This window comes from Lepidochelys kempii, chromosome 22 (genome assembly GCF_965140285.1).
Source record: "Lepidochelys kempii isolate rLepKem1 chromosome 22, rLepKem1.hap1, whole genome shotgun sequence".
Classification (NCBI taxonomy): domain Eukaryota; kingdom Metazoa; phylum Chordata; order Testudines; family Cheloniidae; genus Lepidochelys; species Lepidochelys kempii.
Window position 1 is genome coordinate 22,863,373 of NC_136401.1, and position 18,589 is coordinate 22,881,961.

Genomic DNA, 18,589 nt, shown 5'->3' on the forward strand with positions numbered 1-18,589 from the left:
TACCAGGAACGCCACCTTGTAAGAGAGGTAGAGCAGGGAGCATGTTGATAACAGTTCAAAGGGGGGTCCCACAAGCCTAGAAAGGACCAGCTTGGGGTCCCAGGCAGGAACAGGCTGATGGACGTTAGGGTACAGCCTGTCAAGCCCTTTTAAAAACCGGCAGACCATAGGGTTAGCAAACAGAGCGGCCCTCCGCGCCAGGGTGGAAGGCCGAGAGGGTGGCCAAGTGCTCTCTTATTGATGGCCATGAAAGCCCCTGCTGCTTCAAATGGAGGAGGCAGTCCAGAGTAAGTGGCACTGAGGCTGGTGTCAGGGACGAATGGCGCTGTGCTGACCAGACTGAAAATCTCTTCCACTTGGCAAGGTATGTGGCTCTCGTAGAGGGTTTTCTGCTGCCAAGGAGGACCTGTCTAACCTGGTCTGAACAGGAAACCTCCACTGGGTTCAACCATGGAGCTTCCATGCCATGAAGTGAAGCGACTCGAGGTTCAGATGTTGAAGTCGGCCATGAACTTGTGCCAGAAGGTCCGGGAAGAGCGGCAGGGTGATTGGGGATTCCACGGACATGTCTAGGAGAGATGTGTATCAGTGCCAATAGCACCAGCCTGGCCCTATCGATAGGACCTGAGCTCGTTCCCTCCAGATCTCGAGTACCACCTTGTGACCAAGCAGTATTGGCGGAAAGGCGAATAGGAGACAACCTCCCCAGTGGAGGAGGAATGCGTCCGCGTGAGAGCCTGGGCTGTGATTTTGGAAGGAGCAGAACTGCTGGCACTTCCTGTTGCGTCACGTGGCGAATAGGTCTATCTAGGGAAAGCCCTACCTCTGAAAGATTGAAATCGCGACGTCTGGGCAAAGGGACCATTCGTGGCTGTGAAACGACCTGCTGAGGTGGTCCACCAGCTCATTCTGCACCGAGGGAGGTACAACACTTGCAGATGTATTGAATGTTCTACACAGAAGCCCCACAGCATGAGGACTTCCTGGCACAGGAGAGAGGAGTGTACACCCCTGTTTGTTAATATAGAACACTACTGTTGTATTGTCCGCCATGACTGATGCTTGCCCATTAAGTATGCCTGGAAGGTCTGGCATGCTAGGCACACCACTCTGAGCTCTCTGACGTTTATGTGGAGACCCAGGTCTGCCTGAGACCAGAGGCCTTGAGTCCTGCGGTCTCCCAGATGTGCTCCCCAGCCCAAGTCTGATGCGTCCGTCATTAGTGACAGAGACCGCTGTAGAGTCGTGAGCGCCATGAAGGTGTGACTCCAGGGGGCACCCGGATGAACCCGATAGATTCTGCTATGGGAAAAAATTTTCCGGCTACCGTGCACGTGCGCACGCACACACCTGATTGGAATTGATAAGAACCACCACTCAAAGAAGAACATTGCGTAGTGTGCACAGGGCCAGGGCCATCGAATCAAAACAGGAAAATGGTTTAATATGTGAACAGACACCTTCAGGGACGAGGAGAGCCATTTCCCTAGTGTCTAGCTTCCCTTGTGCAGCACAGGGGGCTGAGGTGAAACCTACGGCTTAGACCCACGAGAAGCCCCAGCAACTTCTCTTCATTGCATTCCCAACCTTCTTTATACATCTTAAGTTCACTTCATTTCAATGGAGTGAAATATACTACAGTCCATTCTCTTTACAAGAGGATTTATTTCCCCTTTTCCATTTCTTAGCCCATCACATCCTCTTCTGCTAAAATAAAAACAGTAAATCAATTTCTCTCCTTCCTTGCCTTGGAAGTACGGATTGCAACTGAGTGGTGATATATTATGTGAGAAAGCAGCAAACTAGTTCAGACCAGTATGAATATGCTCAAATACCCGCATGGCTAACAGCAGCCAACCGGCTCCTTGCATTTATGCAGGCCCCTCGCTCAAGCACACAGAAGCCAGAGTAAGGCTGAAGCATTTGCCAGCATTTGTGCATTTGTAATAATAAAATCCAAACACACAAATGAAGAAAATCTGCCTCAGAAACCGACTGGCCAATTTGCATTCGAAAATTAATCACACCCCAAGGAGTCTCCTTGGCTTGTTAAATAAGCGCTGCTACTGTGAGGTGCTGTGCACCGCAATTCCTGTGCACCCCAATGGGAGTCTGATTGCATGTAACACCGCTCTTGATACAGCACACGGTGAAAAATGGAGACATAGGGCAGCCATGAACACTCAGTGCAGCAAGGAGCTGACTTGGCAGCAACAAGAGATGTCAGTCACCTGCTTCAATGCCACCCACTGTCTCCCCACTCCCCCGGAACATGTCACTGGGCTGCCCACAGAAGCACTATTGAAGTTAGACAGGCAACAGCCAAACCAGCAACATCCAAACCACAGCCCACAAGGAACCAAATGCTCCCTCCCTCACATGCACCCCGCTTTCCCCACATCTAGATGTATCTGGGTGGTGAGGGTAGGAATATTTCCATGGCCAGAGCGTGGCCGCCCAGGGCGAGAGACTGTCCTGGCTCCCAGTTCTGAAAAGGAAATCACACTCCCCTCCCTGCTGCAATTGTTCACTCCACGTGGACACTCAGACCACTAGAGAGTGCTTCTGCATTCCCATTTGCCACATGCCACTGCACATGCACACCTCATGTTGGCACATGGGCCTGGCTGGCACCTCCTCCTGCAGGACACACAGAAAGGAGAAGGGACTGTGGCCTGTTAAGAAATTTCCAAAGTAATCAGAAAAATCCTGCCTAGTTACCCAGCAGAGGGAGCCTCCCCAACAGAGCCACACAAGAGTGGTCAAGTGCCAGCATTAAACCCAACACTCCATTGCAATCAGAGAGCATCCAGGAGCTGCCTTGTTATTTTCAAAGGGCATCTCCAGTTTGGGTGGGTTAGTGACTCGGTCATTGAGGACAGGACCTTATCATCCATTCCAAGTAACAGCACCCTGTCCCTGCAAGCTACAGAGGGGCAAAGCACTGCCTTCCAGCACCCCATCCAGGCATCCGGTGGCTGCTCAGAGAGCAACAAGATCTACTACCCTGCACAGCAAAAAGCACAATGGGACCCCCTTCTAAGTCAGACCCTAGGTGCTACCAGAATACAAATAAATCCTAATAATGGAGTCTATGCTCCAGCTGGGATGATCCTCTTAGATGAAGCTACAGCACAGAGACAAGTCAAGCTGTATTTTGAGATAGTCACTAGAAACCCCCCCAATCATCTTGCAGGGCTGAGTTTGCTGCATCTGCTCCCAGTCTTCAGGGTTCCACATCAGCAGTCACTGGTACTAACTGGCCCCCTTGCCCATCTCAGAAGCGGCACTAAGGACTGACTGGGCCATAGAGATAAACTTGCCTCATGGCCTGATGGGGGAGAGACTCTGGTGTGACAAGCAATAGGGAGGTGGCCCTGAACCTCCCCAACTGTCTTGCCCTGGGTTGTAAGTCGGATACCTCATCTATAATGACACTGCAGTGATGGCCCAGGAAGGGTGATAGGGCTCCAAACCTCCTGCTTTGCTGAGGGCCCATGTTTGCAGCCCAGTCAGTGCCTCACATGCTCTAGAAGAACAGCCCTTTACTTGCTCCACAGACCAGATCCCTGCACCAGCAGCCAGGACCCAGAGACCACACCGGCACCCAGAGTTTTCTTCCTCCTTTGGATCCAGCATGGCAGCGGATAGCGAGCTGCAGCCCATTCGGCTTTCCACTGGATGGCCAGCTCTGCTCCCAGGGCAAGTTCTTCATTGCTGGAGACAAGAGAAGCAGAGAGAATGCAGCCAAATCTGTGGATCCCAGGTGCCATTGCTGGCAAAGCAACTTACTGAACTTTCCAGCAGAGCATGTGTTCTGGAATCCCTGCACAACCCCATCACAGGCAGGTCTTTACAACATTCCCTTTAGTGATAATCACACTCTGTGCAGGGCTGACAGAAAGCACATACCACTCATCCACAAGGGATTCCTGAAAAGACCTGTCCAGAGCAAGGACCTTGGCAGTACGAGCAGCAAAGGTAAAGACTCAAACAAACACAATTAGCTCACCACCCAATGTAGAGCAGCCAAATCTAGAGCTATCTAACATGCCATAGCCCTGGATGTTCCACGCGGTGAGTCATCTATGGTTAGCCAGCTACAGAACCATGCAGTGGCTGTGTCTGATATAGAGCTGCAGGCTTTAGAAGTACCCAAAGCAGCTAAGATCTGGATGCCCCAGGGACGTACTGGCCGCCGCTTCCCGCAGCTCCCATTGGGCGGGAAAGGTGAACCATGGCCACTGGGAGCTGCGGGGGGCCATGGCCATGGACAGTCAACATCGCAAAATGTCTCGCAGCCCACAATCAGCTTACCCTGATGGGCCGCATGCAGCCTGTGGGTTGCCCACCACTGCTCTAGAGCCCCATCCTGAATGTTACTATTCCTCCCTAAAGTGAGCCAAAGGTGGGATCTTTCCCCTAGGGTGTCAGAAAAGCAGGAGACACATGTGGGATTTTGGGACCCATAGGAGGTAGCTCCCTCCAAGCCATCAGCAGGCTGTGCAGTTCTGACCCAACCAGCCTGAGGCCTAGAGCCATTCCTGCTAGAGCAACAACTTTTTGGGCAGGAATGCTCCTCTGAGGGAACATGGGGGTATGCAACAAGTGCAGAGGCTGGCAGCCTTTCTGAAAGCCCTGGAGAAAAGCCGCACTTCCAAGGCTGGGTGCTCTCCCCTGGGAATTAGCAGACCCCAGGGGAGACCTATGAATGCGGTCAATAGCAGGGAGAGGCTCTTAAACCCTCCTGCTGCTGTTCATATACAACCCAAGACACCACCCCCACCCCCACCCCGGCATGTTGGGTGTGTGTGCACGTCTCAGACTCATGTACTTTGCCCTGGGAGTTGGCACGATGGCCTGGGAGGGAGTGATGCAATCTCACCTCTGTTGGAGACGGTAATAATGCTTAGCATTCGGAGTGCTTTCCAGTGCACAAACATTAACTAATGGCTCCTCGCAGCACCTCAAGGATGGGCAGGCATAGAAACAAGCACCGCCACCGAGCCCCAGCCACTGGCACATGAACTCTCCCCTCTACCATCCAGATGCGAAGCCCAGCACTGGGGGAAAAGCCAGGCACAGGGACACCAAGGCTAGAAGAGTTTCACACTAAAGTGCCCAAAGCCAGGCACCTCCAGAAGCAAATGGCTGATTTTCACGACTGCCATTCAGCCACTTGGAACTAGGGGTAGGTATGCAGGACCTCTGAAAATCAGGCCTCCTGTATTTAGGCTGCTAATTTTGGACACTCAAGAGTGAACATTGACTCCAAGTTTCTTTTCAAACAGCCTCCCCAGTTCTGTGCCATTCCGGCTACTTGCACTGTAAACATTTAGAAATCACAGTTTTCACCTCTCACCTTCTCTCATTCCCCAAACACCTGCCCTGTGGCTGGTGCAGCAACCCCATGCCAGGGGGCCTCCTGTGGTACAACAGGAAGAAAGGGATTAACACCAACTAGCTAGTGTGGCCTCAGGCAACTTCTCTGTGCCTCCATTAACTGTCAGTAAAATGGGGGTAATCATGGGTGTGGGGAGGCACCACCAGCTGCACACTTGAAGACTGGCAGATAAGGTTCTAGAAAAGTGCAGAGCATTAGCTTTAGAATTTGAAATGTCCAGAGTCCCTTTGGGGCCAGGAGTTCAGCACGCAGCCTCCCACCCTTTCAGAAACTCCATCACTGTGGGTTAGAGAGAGCGACACAAAAACAAGCTGCCTCACAGCACCTTTTCCTTTTAGACTGATTCTCAGAACAAAAACCAGCTTCCATTTGTCCTGGTCCTGAGAAAGAGTGAGGCAGCAAGAGGTTTGTTATGAATACATGAAACTGTCGCTAAGTGAAGAAGAAAAAAAATACCGATGGCAGAAGGAGGGAGGGGACAGAAACCACATTTTTATTTCTGGTGGCCAGCCAGCCGACTGACTCAGCCAGTTTGGTCTCCTGCCATATAGATTTAAAAACAAAACCCAGCTCTCAGAGAGGGGAGAGCAGGGGATTCAGATGAATGTGCTTTTTTGTTGACTGCAAATGGATTGTAGACCAGCCCAACATGTATTTGGAAAAATGGTTTCTCTATCACACTTTGTCAGTATGGTCTCGGGAAACACAGCACAGGTCTCTGGCCACCATACTACCCTCTGAAAACACCTTGGTTTGAAAATAAGAAAATAAAAGCCCAAGGCTAAACTAACATCTGCTCCCCCTGCAGATCCCTCAAGATCTTGAAAGAGCTTGAGAGAAAGTACTACTTGTTTGATACGTGCTCCCCTAATCTTGGTAATGTCTATCTTACAGTGGAAAAATAGCCAAGTCAAAGCAATATGCAGTGGGAGAGCTATTCCTGAGAAGCGTGTTTGGCTTTGTGCATGTGTCTAGAAGTGAGAATGACTTGGTTTCTTTCTTGCCAGTGCAATGATCCACAGGTCCCGGGTCTGTGGATCCAAAGCTTGCACACTGCGGGTGTTTCTCCACCTTCAGGGAGACCCACAGTTCCATCTGAGGAATCTGCATATAAGCAGTAGGAGCAGGGAAGTAATTGTTTTTAAATGTTGACTCCTATTTTATTTATCTGGATCCTGTAGTGCCCATGGCACGGCAGCCTTTCATAATGAGTGCACACTGTTCTCCAAGTGCCGTTCGAACATGAATAACTCCCCACACCCTCTGCTGCAGGAACTACCTGTACGGCAATGCTAAGCACCGATGTATTCAGCGCAGTACCAGACACACACAGCTTACAGTCTCACCTGGAGCTATCAGTGAAGTCATAAGGGAAAGAGCACCAGCTGGCACCTCTCTGATTTCTGGTGCACAGATTGCATGCTTTACAAGTACTAGTTGGTGAAGTCTCCTGCATCTCCCGCACAGCAATCACTCACAGAAAGTGGCCAGCTCGGCTAGAATTAATTCTAGACTCACTGCAGAGAATGTGGAGGGAAATTAATTACCTAAGGAATTGGAAAGAGTTAAGGTGGCCACTGTATATTTATTCCCATTTGTAGATGATGAAATTGAGGCACAGAGAAGCTAAGGAATTGCACAAGCCAGTGGCAGATCCAGGAATGGAACCTAGGAGTCCTGACTCCCTATTTCCTGATATTACCACTAAAACAATATTGTCACTCCATGAGCTACTGTAATCCAGCCCTTTCAATTGGCATTTTGTGGACCGTTGTAGACAATACTCCTCTCTATCGGCAACACAAGCACCAATCCCCACACCTCCAAGTTTTGTGAGGCGTCTCAGTCCATAGAGCAGGCACAGAATTCCACATGTGCACACGCTGGGCAGGGGGTCGAGGAGAAAACTGGCAGGTGCAGAGACTCCCTGGAAGAATCATTCTGGAGAGGCCCTGACAAGGCATGCAGGCTTCCCAGTGCTCATAGCACTATACAGAAAGCAGCCGGACCAGTCAACAAGAGGCTGACTGACCGCCAAGTCTAACAACGTCTTCCACAATGAGATCCCTGGTTCAGAGCTTAGAACCAGCAGCCCTGAAGATCTGCAGAGCTACAAGCCCTTGGGCTACTGGATTGGTGTCACCTTTGGAGAAGTTGTTCCAGGAAAAAGAATTGGGGGGGAGGCAGGGAGGGGCAGGGAGCTGGGGTTAGCAGTAGAACTAAAACGGGAGATTTAGTGACTGTCGGGAAAAAATGGCTGCTTTATTGCACGCAGCTTGTTAACTCTGGAGCCTGAAGGTCTGGGAGTAATTTCTCCCTCCCACGTGCTGGGCTCAGTTTGTACTGGGGGTCAGAGGTCAGTGCTTTTCCAAAGCATTCTGGGAAAGAAGCCAACTGGAGCAAGCTGCTAAACACCACTCCTGCAGCACACAGCAAGCTGCTGCACAGAATTAACCCTTTGCATGGCAACGGCTCCGCTGTGTCTGTCCCAGTAAGCACAACGCTGCCCGCTGGGATAAAAAAAAAATGGAGTGGTGGTGGAGGATGATCCTCAGCTGGGGAAGCCTTAGAATATGCTCCCCTCAAAACACCAGGAAGGTGGTGGGGAATCGTCTAAGAGTTCTTTCCCTTGATGGGGGGGGGGGGGGAGGAGAAGAGAGGAGATGGAGGGGGACTAGCAATGAGTTGTTTTCTCCCCCTTGTGGAGGAGGTGGTAGGGGACCCCAAACAGCTGCTTGCTTGGCTTGCATTTCAGTCAGGCCCTAGCCTGCGGATAGGGGAGATAGCTCAGAAGCAGACATCAGCAGAACAGGAGCAGAGGTGCACCTCCCCAGCTGTGGGAGCCAGTGCGTCAGTTGCACCCATGGCCTGGAGTCAGAACACCAGCATATAAATCTCAACTGTTTCCCAGCTCACCAACAACCATAACTACCGGCAAGGATCAGAGGCGCCAAGAGCGCCTGACATGTTAGGGCTGCAGTGCCCAGCACCAAGCTGGGGAAAGACTGGAGCAGAGAACAGCCAGAGCGATCTGCTTTGTAGTGAGAGATCAAGCTGTACCCAGAACCTAGCCCTATCCCAGCACTAGTCACGCTCAGGTGCAAGCACTAGGGATGGGAGAGAATGACAATTATAGACCACAGGAGACATAGTCCATTTTAGGATGTGAAAGAAGAAACCGTTACTGACTGTAACTGGCTCTTTGAGATGTGACGCAGATGTGTATTCTGTACTTAGTGCAGCAGAGCGTGAGAATTTTTCCTAGCAGTATCCGCACCTAGCCCCTCCTCTGGCTACATGAGGTGGCAGCACCTTGAACCCCCTCAGTTCCTTTGCACCAAATGCCCAGAGACCAGACTCCAATGTAGGGCGGATGGAGGGTGGGTCGTGGAATACACATCTGCATCACATCTTGAAGAACCATCATTACAATAAGCAACCATTTCTTCTTCTTCTTCGAGTAGTTGCAGCCATGTATTCCACTTAGGTGACTCACAAATAGTACCAACCCCAGGAGGTGGGGCTCAGAGTCTACCTAAAAAAGAATTGCAGGACTGCCCTACCAAAACTTGCGTCTGCGGTTGATGATGTGGCAATGGCATAATAGTTTGTAAATAATACGCGTCTACGACCACGTAGCAGTCTGCAAATGTCCAATATGGAGACGTCACTGAGGAATGCTATTGACATTGCTTGAGCTCTTGTAGAATGAGCTCGCACCTGCTGAGGGGTGTAACTGAAGCTATTTCATATACAGTCTTGATACAGAACGTCATCCATTTAGAGGTCATCTGTGAGGAAACCCCTTGTCCCTTCATACGATCTGCATATGACACAAACAGACAAGGTCAAGGATGAAACAGTTTAGTCTGTTCAGACAGAAGGCTAGACATTGACTGACAGCTATTGCACGGAGACATTGCTCCTCTATCAACGAATGCAGAAAGAACCCAAGTAAATAAACTGCCTGGTTCAAACGAAACAGAGAAACCACTTTAGATAAAAATTTGGGGTGCGGTAGTTAAGTCACTTTGTCCTTGGAGAATTGTGTATAAGGAGGCTCTGGCAACAGAGCCTGCCACTCACACTCTTTGCTGATGTCATCGCTACCAGGAACACCGTCTTCTGACACAAAAGCAGAAAGGGACAAGATGTCGGGGCTCAAACGGAGGTCCCATCAAAGCCACTACGATCACGTTAAGGTCCCACAGAGGAACCAGCCCTCAGACCAAAGGATGGAGATGAAGGGGCCCTTTTCAGAATCTTGCTACCTTGGCATTGGACACTCAGATTAATATAGTAATGCACTGCATTACGGGAACAGTCAACTCCAACACCATGACTACCTGTTCTGTCTAACATCGCTCCCCCGCCAATACGCCGAACTGCAGTGACGTTCCACGAAGCTCAGCAAATCCAGGAAAAACAGATGTCTTCCTGTCCACCAAGATCTTGACAATGCCCCCCACAATGTCTTAAGTCCTGCAAGACTTTTTGGGAACATTCATTTAGCTTCATGAAATCAAGCTACAATCAGGAAGAGGCTTGGAAAGCAGATTGGGCTAAACAAGACTTAAAAAATAAGCATCTTGTGCCACATCCCATGCAGAAGGTTCCTGGGTTTGACCTTCCATGGTCATCTTGGTCAACTCTGAACCGAATCCGAACCAACCATAGTAGATGTGGACATCTAATGCACAAATGGAAAATCAAGGACTCCCTGGCACGCAAGCGTGGTTGCCCACAACAGACCATCGACCATATCACTACCTATTGCCCAATTTATAAATATGAAGGACGCATCACTGCAATAAATTCTGCTACTCCTGATGTAGCCATTTGGCTCAATCAACTTCAGGTGAAATTGTAGTTGCTGCTCTACACCAGCTGCATGAAAGAAGAAGGGAGCCCAGACTGAGGGCCCCTCGAGAGCAGAACAGACATTTCTTCTTGTCCTTTGTAGCAAACAGGTTAATCACTGGAATGCCCAAGGCTGCGAAGATGACCAGGAGGACACTTTTTTTCAGGGACCACTTGTGACTCAGGGAAAAAATTCCTGATTAGATGGTCTGCAAGATGATTCTGGACCCTGGGCAAGTGATAAGTTATGGGAGTGACACTCTCCTTAATACAGAACTTAATACAACTTCAAGTATGGTTTCAGAGTAGCAGCCGCGTTAGTCTGTATCCGCAAAAAGAACAGGAGTACTTGTGGCACAACAGGAGTCTCTAAGGTGCCAGAAGTACTCCTAACCTTAAGTATGTGAACCACTGAGCTCCTGATATGGTCCAGAAAAATGTGACAGGCATCGTAGACAGCCTGAAGCTCCAGCATGTTGATATGCAGTGACACCTCCTGCTCAGACCATAGATCCTGAACTTTCAGCAACCCCAGATGTGCTCCCCAGCTCATCATGGAAGTGTCGGTGACAAGGGACCTGGTTGGTAAGGGCCAGATGAAGAGAATGCCCTGACAAAAATTCTCCAGAACCATCCATCACTGGAAGGAGTCCAGGACCAGTGGAGGGAGACAAACCAATCTGTCCAACGAGTGAACAGTCAGACAGGAAACTGTCCTGTGCCACATTCGAAGAGGGCAAAAAACCAACCTTGGAAACTGTACCACCTGCATGGAAGTGTGCATGTGGCCCAAGAACCCCAGGCACATCCGAACTGTCATGGAAGGCAGAGACTGCAGACTGAGGCAAAGGTGGTAAATCACCTGAAAACAGTCAGTTGCCAAAAGAGCTCTCAAACTCGTAGAGTCTGTTGGGACCCAATGAACTCAATTTTCTGAGCAGGAACTAGAGTTGACTTCCCAGTGTTTAGGATGAGACCCAGGCAGTCAAGTAAGTGCAGTGTAGTGTTGTTGTGAGAAAAGTCTTCCTCTCTGGACAAGCTCCTCAGTAACCAGTCATCCAGTTACAGAAAGATGTGGATTCCTTTCTTCCTGTGGTGTGTCATCACCACAACCATGCATGTGCTAAAAACTTGAGGGGCAGAAGAGAGGCCGAAAGGAAGCACCATGTACTGAAAATGGCACTCTGCCAAGATAAATCAAATGAGAGGAGTCTGTGAAGAGGGACTCGGAAGGAGGATGGGTGGGAGGGCTGGAAAGGAACTGGATGGCATAGTCCAATCTGACAGTGCTTAGGACCCAGCTGTCAGTGGTGATCGAGCCCCAAGCATTGTGAAAGCAAGCCAGTCTTTTCCCCAGATGGAAGAACTAGGGAAAAGGGAGCAATGGCTAGACAACTGCTCTGGACCAAGGAGTCAAAATGGGTGCTTTGGGGGCACCAGGGGAAAGCTTGTTGATTGGCCAAACTCCAGACCTGAATGCCTCCTCCTTTGGGACCTATGCCTCTTTCTGGGGTAGTCCTGCCCTCTCGAGGGAGGGACAGTCTGCCCAGATATGTGCTGCAGATGATACTGCTGCTGTTGCTTCTGCTGATCACTGTAGCGGCGCCTCCGCACTGTTGGGATGTACACCCCCAAGGACTGTAGGGTAGCTCTGGAGTCCTCGAAGGAATTCAGTCTTGTCCAAAAAAAGCTCTTGGCTGTCAAAGGGCAAATCCTCTACAGCCTGCTGCACATCGGGATCAATGCCCAAATTCTGCAGCCAGGATGCCGTTCTCATGGTCATCACCAAGGCCATCACTCTGCCCAAAGTATCTGCGACATCCAGCATAGACCGCAATGAAGTCTTAGCTATCAAACAGCCTTAAGAGATAAGTGCCCGAAATTCCTCCCTGGAGGCTTTGGGCAGCTGGTCTGCAAAATTAGACATAGCCATCCAGTTCACAAAGTCATATTTGGACAGCAATGCCTGCTAGTTAGCAGTGCACATCTGCAAGGAAGAGAAGGTATAAGTCTTCCTACCCATCAAGTCCATTCATTTAGAGTTCTTATCCTTGGGAGTGGCCTTAAATTTGCCCTGCTGACTTCTATTGTTCACTGTGGTTGCGACCAGGGAATTTGGGGCTGGGTGAGAGTAAAATCCCTCAAATCCTTGCACCAGGACAAAACAGCGTTTCTCCAAGCTCTTTGCCGTAGGCGGTACTGAAGCAGACATTCTCCAAAGAACTGTAGCAGGCTCCATTAGTGCATCATTAATAGGGCGGGTGACACGCCACAGGCAGATGGCTGCAGGATATCCAAGTATGGGTATTCTTCTGCAGAAACTCCGCTTAAATACCCAGGAAAGCAGTCACATGCTGCAAAAGGTCCTGGTATGCCTTGAAATCCTCTGGTGTCAAATGAGAGGAAAAGCCAGGCACAGTAGAATCATCCAGGGATGAAGAAAAACCATTTAGCTGTGCCACCCCCAGACTCTGTTCCAGGACTGACTGACTTGGAAGGATGATTCTAGAGGCTCACTGAGGGGAAGGTTCACCAGTGCCTGGGCCTGCAGTGGGTGTTGATAGTCATTGCCATAGACATACTTGATGATCTCTCCTTAGAGCTTGTTGAGGAGTGGGCCCTCCACAACCAAGGAGCATCCCATGGATTCCGTGGAGGCTCCTGGCATGGATAGGACATTGGTGGCCAGTAGGACACAGGCAAGGGGTCCCTGTCCCGACCACAACACAAGCACCAATCCTAGTACTCATAATGCTGCATGAACAGCCTATACAGGTCAAGCAATGGAGAGAAGGAGGAGGATGATCCCGACCTGGATGCTGAGGAATCCCTAACTTGAGGAGACAAAGGTGGAGCTAGCCCTAAGCATGTGAGCAATCAGACTGATCATCTGTAGCCCAGAACGAAGAGAGAACTAGCACCGACGGTGGAAACAGTACTGCTGGCACTGAGTACACATCCGTTGTTTCTGGTGTCAGAAGTAGTGTCCACCCTGAAGTCAGCAATGAGGAGGCCAACGCTGCTGAAGTAGAGGGTGGTGAGTCCTGCCATAGTAACATCAGCAGCGCCGACAGCAAGGGTGCTGAGAAAGTTCCTTGTGCAGAGATTCCTTGTGCAGAGCCCGGCACCAGCCCCACTTCCACTAATTGTGGAAGGGACACATCAGGGTGTGGTGCAGACAGACAGGTTTAGCAGCCCATTCAGCCAATGGGGCTATAAATGACACAGCCCTTGCAAAGTATTGGACCAAGGGAGAGGTTGGGGCAAAAGTTGGGGATTGGTCCTGCTTTGAGCAGGGGGTTGGACTACATGACCTCCTGAGGTCCCTTCCAACCCTGATATTCTATGATTCTATGAACCCTAGGGTGACCTCCACTCTGATGAGGGCCTTGGTGCCAAAGCAGGTCACATGGCTTGTTTCACCAGGTAGTTCTTTAGACAAAGATTTAGACAAATCATGAATGATTTGCAAATTGAACCCTACTCCTTGGTGTGGGCTTTGCCAAAACACAGCAAGTATCGTGTGTGGGGACTGTTATTGGGTATCATTCCCCCATATGACGGACAATGTTTAAACCCTGGTGAGGGCATCACTGGTGAAATATTTAAACTAAATCTAACTAGTGCTAAGTCTAACTAAAACTATACTAAGAGTACTACTTAACTAAATACAATTAGAAAAAAATTACCAAGGAAGAGAGAGGTTGTGAAGTTAGGAACCAGTCAGAGCTCTGACTCCAGCCACAGACGGTAAGAAGAAACTGAGGACGGTCAAGGCAGTGCTGCGTACGTGCTACGAGATGAGGTGCAAGCACTGTCTCTCACAGGTACTTCCAGGAAAATTCTCTGGCTCTGGTGCACTGGCTGAGTAGAATACATGGCTGCATCAACTTGAAGAAGAACAAGGCAGCCCAATGGGTCTGGCGCTCCCTGAAACCCCCACCTCCCACACATTAAAATCACAGCAGCACCTGGAGACCCCATCTGGGTCAGGACCCATTGTTCCAGCACAGCACAGAACCCTGCAGTGTAATCCCTAGAGACAGTGCTTCCTCCCTGTCGCTCACGGAGGATTGTCCTATGCTCCTGCATAAGGAAATCCCTGCCACGCATGGTCCTTTCTCCTAGGACTTGAGCTGGCACCTCCTTCACCCCCGTTGCACACCAGCTCAAATAGTTTCAGTCCCCCTTGGAAATGGTGGCCTATGCTTCCCTTCCCAGGAACACAGCTAAGTGACCAGCCTTTTGGGAAAAGCTTGGTTCCCGGTTTGTTTCCCCTAGGCCTTGACACAGAGCCTTCCCTCTCCCACTGCAGATAATATGCTGAAAGTTACAGTCCTCTTCCCACAGGTCCCCAATTTACCCCAGTCACTCTCTTACAGGCCTCTGGCCCTTGATGTCCCGAGACTCCGAGCTCAGCCACACTCTGTGCACTCACTGATCTTCCCTCCTGCAGTGGGTTCCTAACATCAGTATGAACAATGCTCTGCTCTGTCCAGTGCCTTCTAGCCCAGATCTCAAAGACCTTTAGAATCATAACTCCCATGTAATCCTACTACTGCATCTCAAATGGGCCAAGGAGGCACAGGCAGAGCCGGAGAGAGAACCCAGGAGTCCTGGCTTCTAGCTTTCAAGCCCTCTTTCCTCCAGCTTGGAGATAAGGATGCCAACATCAGCAGCCATCTTGGCACTAACCCTGGTGTCTCCACACCAGCCATCTTTCCCCCACAGTGACTTCAATATCCAAGATGGCTTTTTCTCTGCTCCATTGTGCTCCCCTTTGGACCAGCAACAGGCCTTTACATGGACTTTCTGATTCTCCCCAGCATCTCAGGTAAACACAAGTGTGTTAGCCTCTCCTCAGGCTGCTGACGCCGCTCCCATTTCCAAGGGGAGGTTTTAAACACCATCTGCCTAGGTTCCCTTATCTCTTTAGTCCCTTCCTTCCAGGTTCTGGGACAGAGCTCAGCTGACTGAGTGTGGGAAGGGCTTTGCCATCTCACTCCTCCAATGCTATAGTCCTGGATCACCTGTTCAGGCAAGAGCCTGGCTTCATGAAGCCTTTCGACTTCCTTTCCTAGGGACATGTGTGCACATTTCTGGCCCCCAGCTTAGCCAAGTATCTGCCAGCAAACAATGAGGCAGAGAGTTCCGTTATGGTTTTCAGAAGCATCCCTCACGTGTCACATGAACTCACACGCAGACCCATCTCCTAGGGGCCTCAGGCTCTTTCACTCACCTCATCTTCCTTACATGGCTTGTTGTGCCATCAAGAAGGATGGGCTGGTTCTAATCCCAGCTCTTCCTGTGTGACCGTGGCCCACTCACTTCCTCCTTAATGCAATAGGGCTGATCCCAATCATTGCAGTTCAGCACCTTAGTTAATATAAAAATACACCTCAACCTGCTCCCATCCTGCCAGCTGCATGGGACTCCCTGCAGTGCCCTGGCCAGCTGCAAAGAGATCCCTCCAGGCCCTGGCCCCACCAACTGCCCAGATGTCTTCCCCCTCCCCCAAGCCCCATCCTTGCCCTGCTAGTCCCTGTCAAAATGAAACAAAGGCTCTTTAGGGCAGCACCTCCTTCTTGGTTTTGTACATGACCACACTCATTGTTGGTGCCTGGTAATTAAGTGCCATGGCCCAGCAACATGTCTGAAGATGGCCCTTCCCTTGAAAAGCCTCTGCTGCCAGCCCAGAAACACCCCCTTCTCTCACACTGAGACCCTAGCTGTTGCTTAGGTCAATGCCATGGATCTAATTACCTCATCACTTCCTTGTTCCCCCAAATGGTCCCACCCATTGGTCTCATTCTAATGCCAAGCTAAGTATGTTCCTGTATGATTTAACTATTCACTTGTGCCTCTAAGTGCACCCTCCGCTACTGCCCGGTGCCCAGTGCTGGCAAGGGGTGGCACTGTTCCCGCACACAGGCTTTTTGCTAGACAAACTGAGGGGCATTGTGTGACATGTCATTGATAACTCATGTGCCAGGTGCGGTTACTTTATTCTGTATGTCAGCAGTGGATTCTCTGAGCTTGGAGGGGCTTTTGTTGGGCTTTTCCACCTCCTTGCACCAACTGAAAAGACGATGGTAACTATGAGCAAAATCAACTCCATCTCCCTCCACCTGGAGACTTGTGTCTTCTTGTAAAAGCCCTGTTGAAGCTCTCTCTTACACACATCATGCTACTCCCTCCACAAAGCAGCAAATCCCCCACCACATCCATTCACTCCTCATTTCCAAACTCTCATGTTTCTGCCCACCTGCAATCCCTCTAGCTCCTTCTTTCCAAACCTACCTTTACAGTCACCACTGCTGCACCCTCTTTTATCCTCTACCATTTCTTCTGAGTAACAATCCATGCATCTCACCCCTGGGCTGTCCCAAAGCTCACAGGCCAGCTGCCCCTTTATGTTGTTATTTGCTCTTCCCTACCCTCTCTTGGGAGGAGGAGTTACATAATGGTGATTAGTGACAGTGCTCCAGGTCATACTCCCCCTCCTCCCACCTGTCATTAAAATTCCTGCAGGGAGATGGGAACTTGAATTCTCAAGAGATTTTCCATTTCTCCACCACGTTTTGTCTCTGTTGTAGCTGCACATGGGATGGCATCGTAGGCCACACCCCAACAGGCACATACCCATCTCCAGAGGAGCTTTGAGGCTAGAAGCACAAACCCTATAGCTAAGGAGCCTCAGAGAATGTGCATCAAGGAATGAGAAGGTTGGGGAGAAGGCAAAAGTTGGACTTCAGACTACCACCATCTTCCCCTCCTTTGGTGCCCCATGTACATACTCACAGAATGCCACCATTCTGGAGCGTCTGTATGTTTGCACACAGGGACCCAGCGCAGCAAGAGGCCAAAATAATAATAATCAAAAGCACTCCAAGGCTGGGGGACTGGAGTTGCTTCTGTGACTTGTGTAGGCACTGAGTCTCCAGGTCACTGTCACAGGGGAAGAGATCCATTAACTGCTTTTCTCGAGACCACCGGGAGGCAGAGGGGGGAATATGAGAGAGTTTCTTGCCCCAGTTAGACACAGTAGGAGGAAACAGACACTCATTCTTGGGGAAAGGGACTGGTTGCGCAGCCGCAGCAACACACTGTATTGGCAACCCCACCCTCCACGGGATACATTTGAGCCAGACACCAGACTCTGGTATGTGGCCTTAAGTTCACATCTGACCCCCACCTGTATCTACTCCAGCCAAACCAATCCAAGCTCCAAATGTCCCAGACCACGTATGTCTGGGGCCCCGGGCTCCAACTGGAGACTAGCCTGGAGGAGGTTTGCCTGTCACAAGCCAGACTGGAGCAAGTGACACCCAGGCTCCCTTAAGCCTTTCGCCTCCATCCTCCTCCCTAGATTTTTAACCTATCATTCAATGAGAGGGAAAGCTGCTTGGATATTAGCCAGCTCCAGGGAAACCACCATTTCAAGGTCCAGTGAAGGAGCCCATCAGAGCGGACGGAAGCTTTGGCTGGGGTGGGGGAGTGATGTAAAGAGCAACTCAGTTCAGTGGGAAGCCATTGTGGCCTGCCTACCAAGAGGTGGTTGGGGGAGGAGGCAGCAGATGTCTGCCAAAGGCCCACCCTGCTCCAGCCCAGCAATAGGAAGGAGGCAGGGGCTTGTGCCACTGCTGCTGCACTGTAATTGAACAAACATGACAGTTTGTACTGAGAAAGCTTAAGTTGCCTTTTTCCTCCAATAACCACTGCTGTGCGAGATGTGAAGCAGAAATCCCAGGACCCTGAACTCAGGGTCAGAGAAAGAGATCAGGACAGTGATTGGAGAACCTAGATCCAAGGAGGGAAGAGCTCCACAATAAAACCCAGCAGTCCTGCACCAGGAATCACAGGCAGACACAGCACAAGTGGCTCTCTCAGTGTATTCGGTGGAGCTGCAGGCCCTTGTGCCAGGGCTGCACTTGGGCCTGAGCCCCCCCAGACCTAGTAGATAATACTCTGCCCCATCTCAACGTAACCAACAGACAGTTACTGAAACCCCTCCCCACCTCACAGTCGTGTGGCATAGATGCCAGACATAGTGACAGTATGTCACTAGGAGAAACAGGAAAAGACCCCAGGAGTCCTGACTCCCAGTCCCCAACTTTAAGCACTAGACAATTCTAACCCCTGTCAGGGACTATTCAGGTTTACAATTTCACCCCTCCCACATACACTTGGGAGTGAAGGCCTGTGTTTTCCCCCTCCATTTTTCAAACAGATGATACAGAATGCAGCAGTCAGCTCCTTGGCAGGAAGCCAGAGAATCTAGACCAAGCCAAGTCCCTTCTCTGCAGACGTGAGGAATCAGCTGGG

General features: G+C 50.4%; 1 protein-coding gene across 5 annotated transcripts in view; it reads right to left on the bottom strand.

The window, feature by feature from the left end:
* The window catches only part of BCL9L (BCL9 like), a 91,406-nt gene that overhangs the window by 54,824 nt on the left and 17,993 nt on the right, over window positions 1-18,589 (bottom strand). The window contains exon 2 of one of the 5 annotated variants that reach the window (XM_073320635.2): window positions 3,563-3,717. The exons of 2 other annotated variants lie outside the window; for them this stretch is intronic. The gene's annotated coding sequence lies outside the window, so the exon portion shown is untranslated. 2 more of the 5 variants (XM_073320634.2, XM_073320638.2) reach the window with 2 other exon arrangements.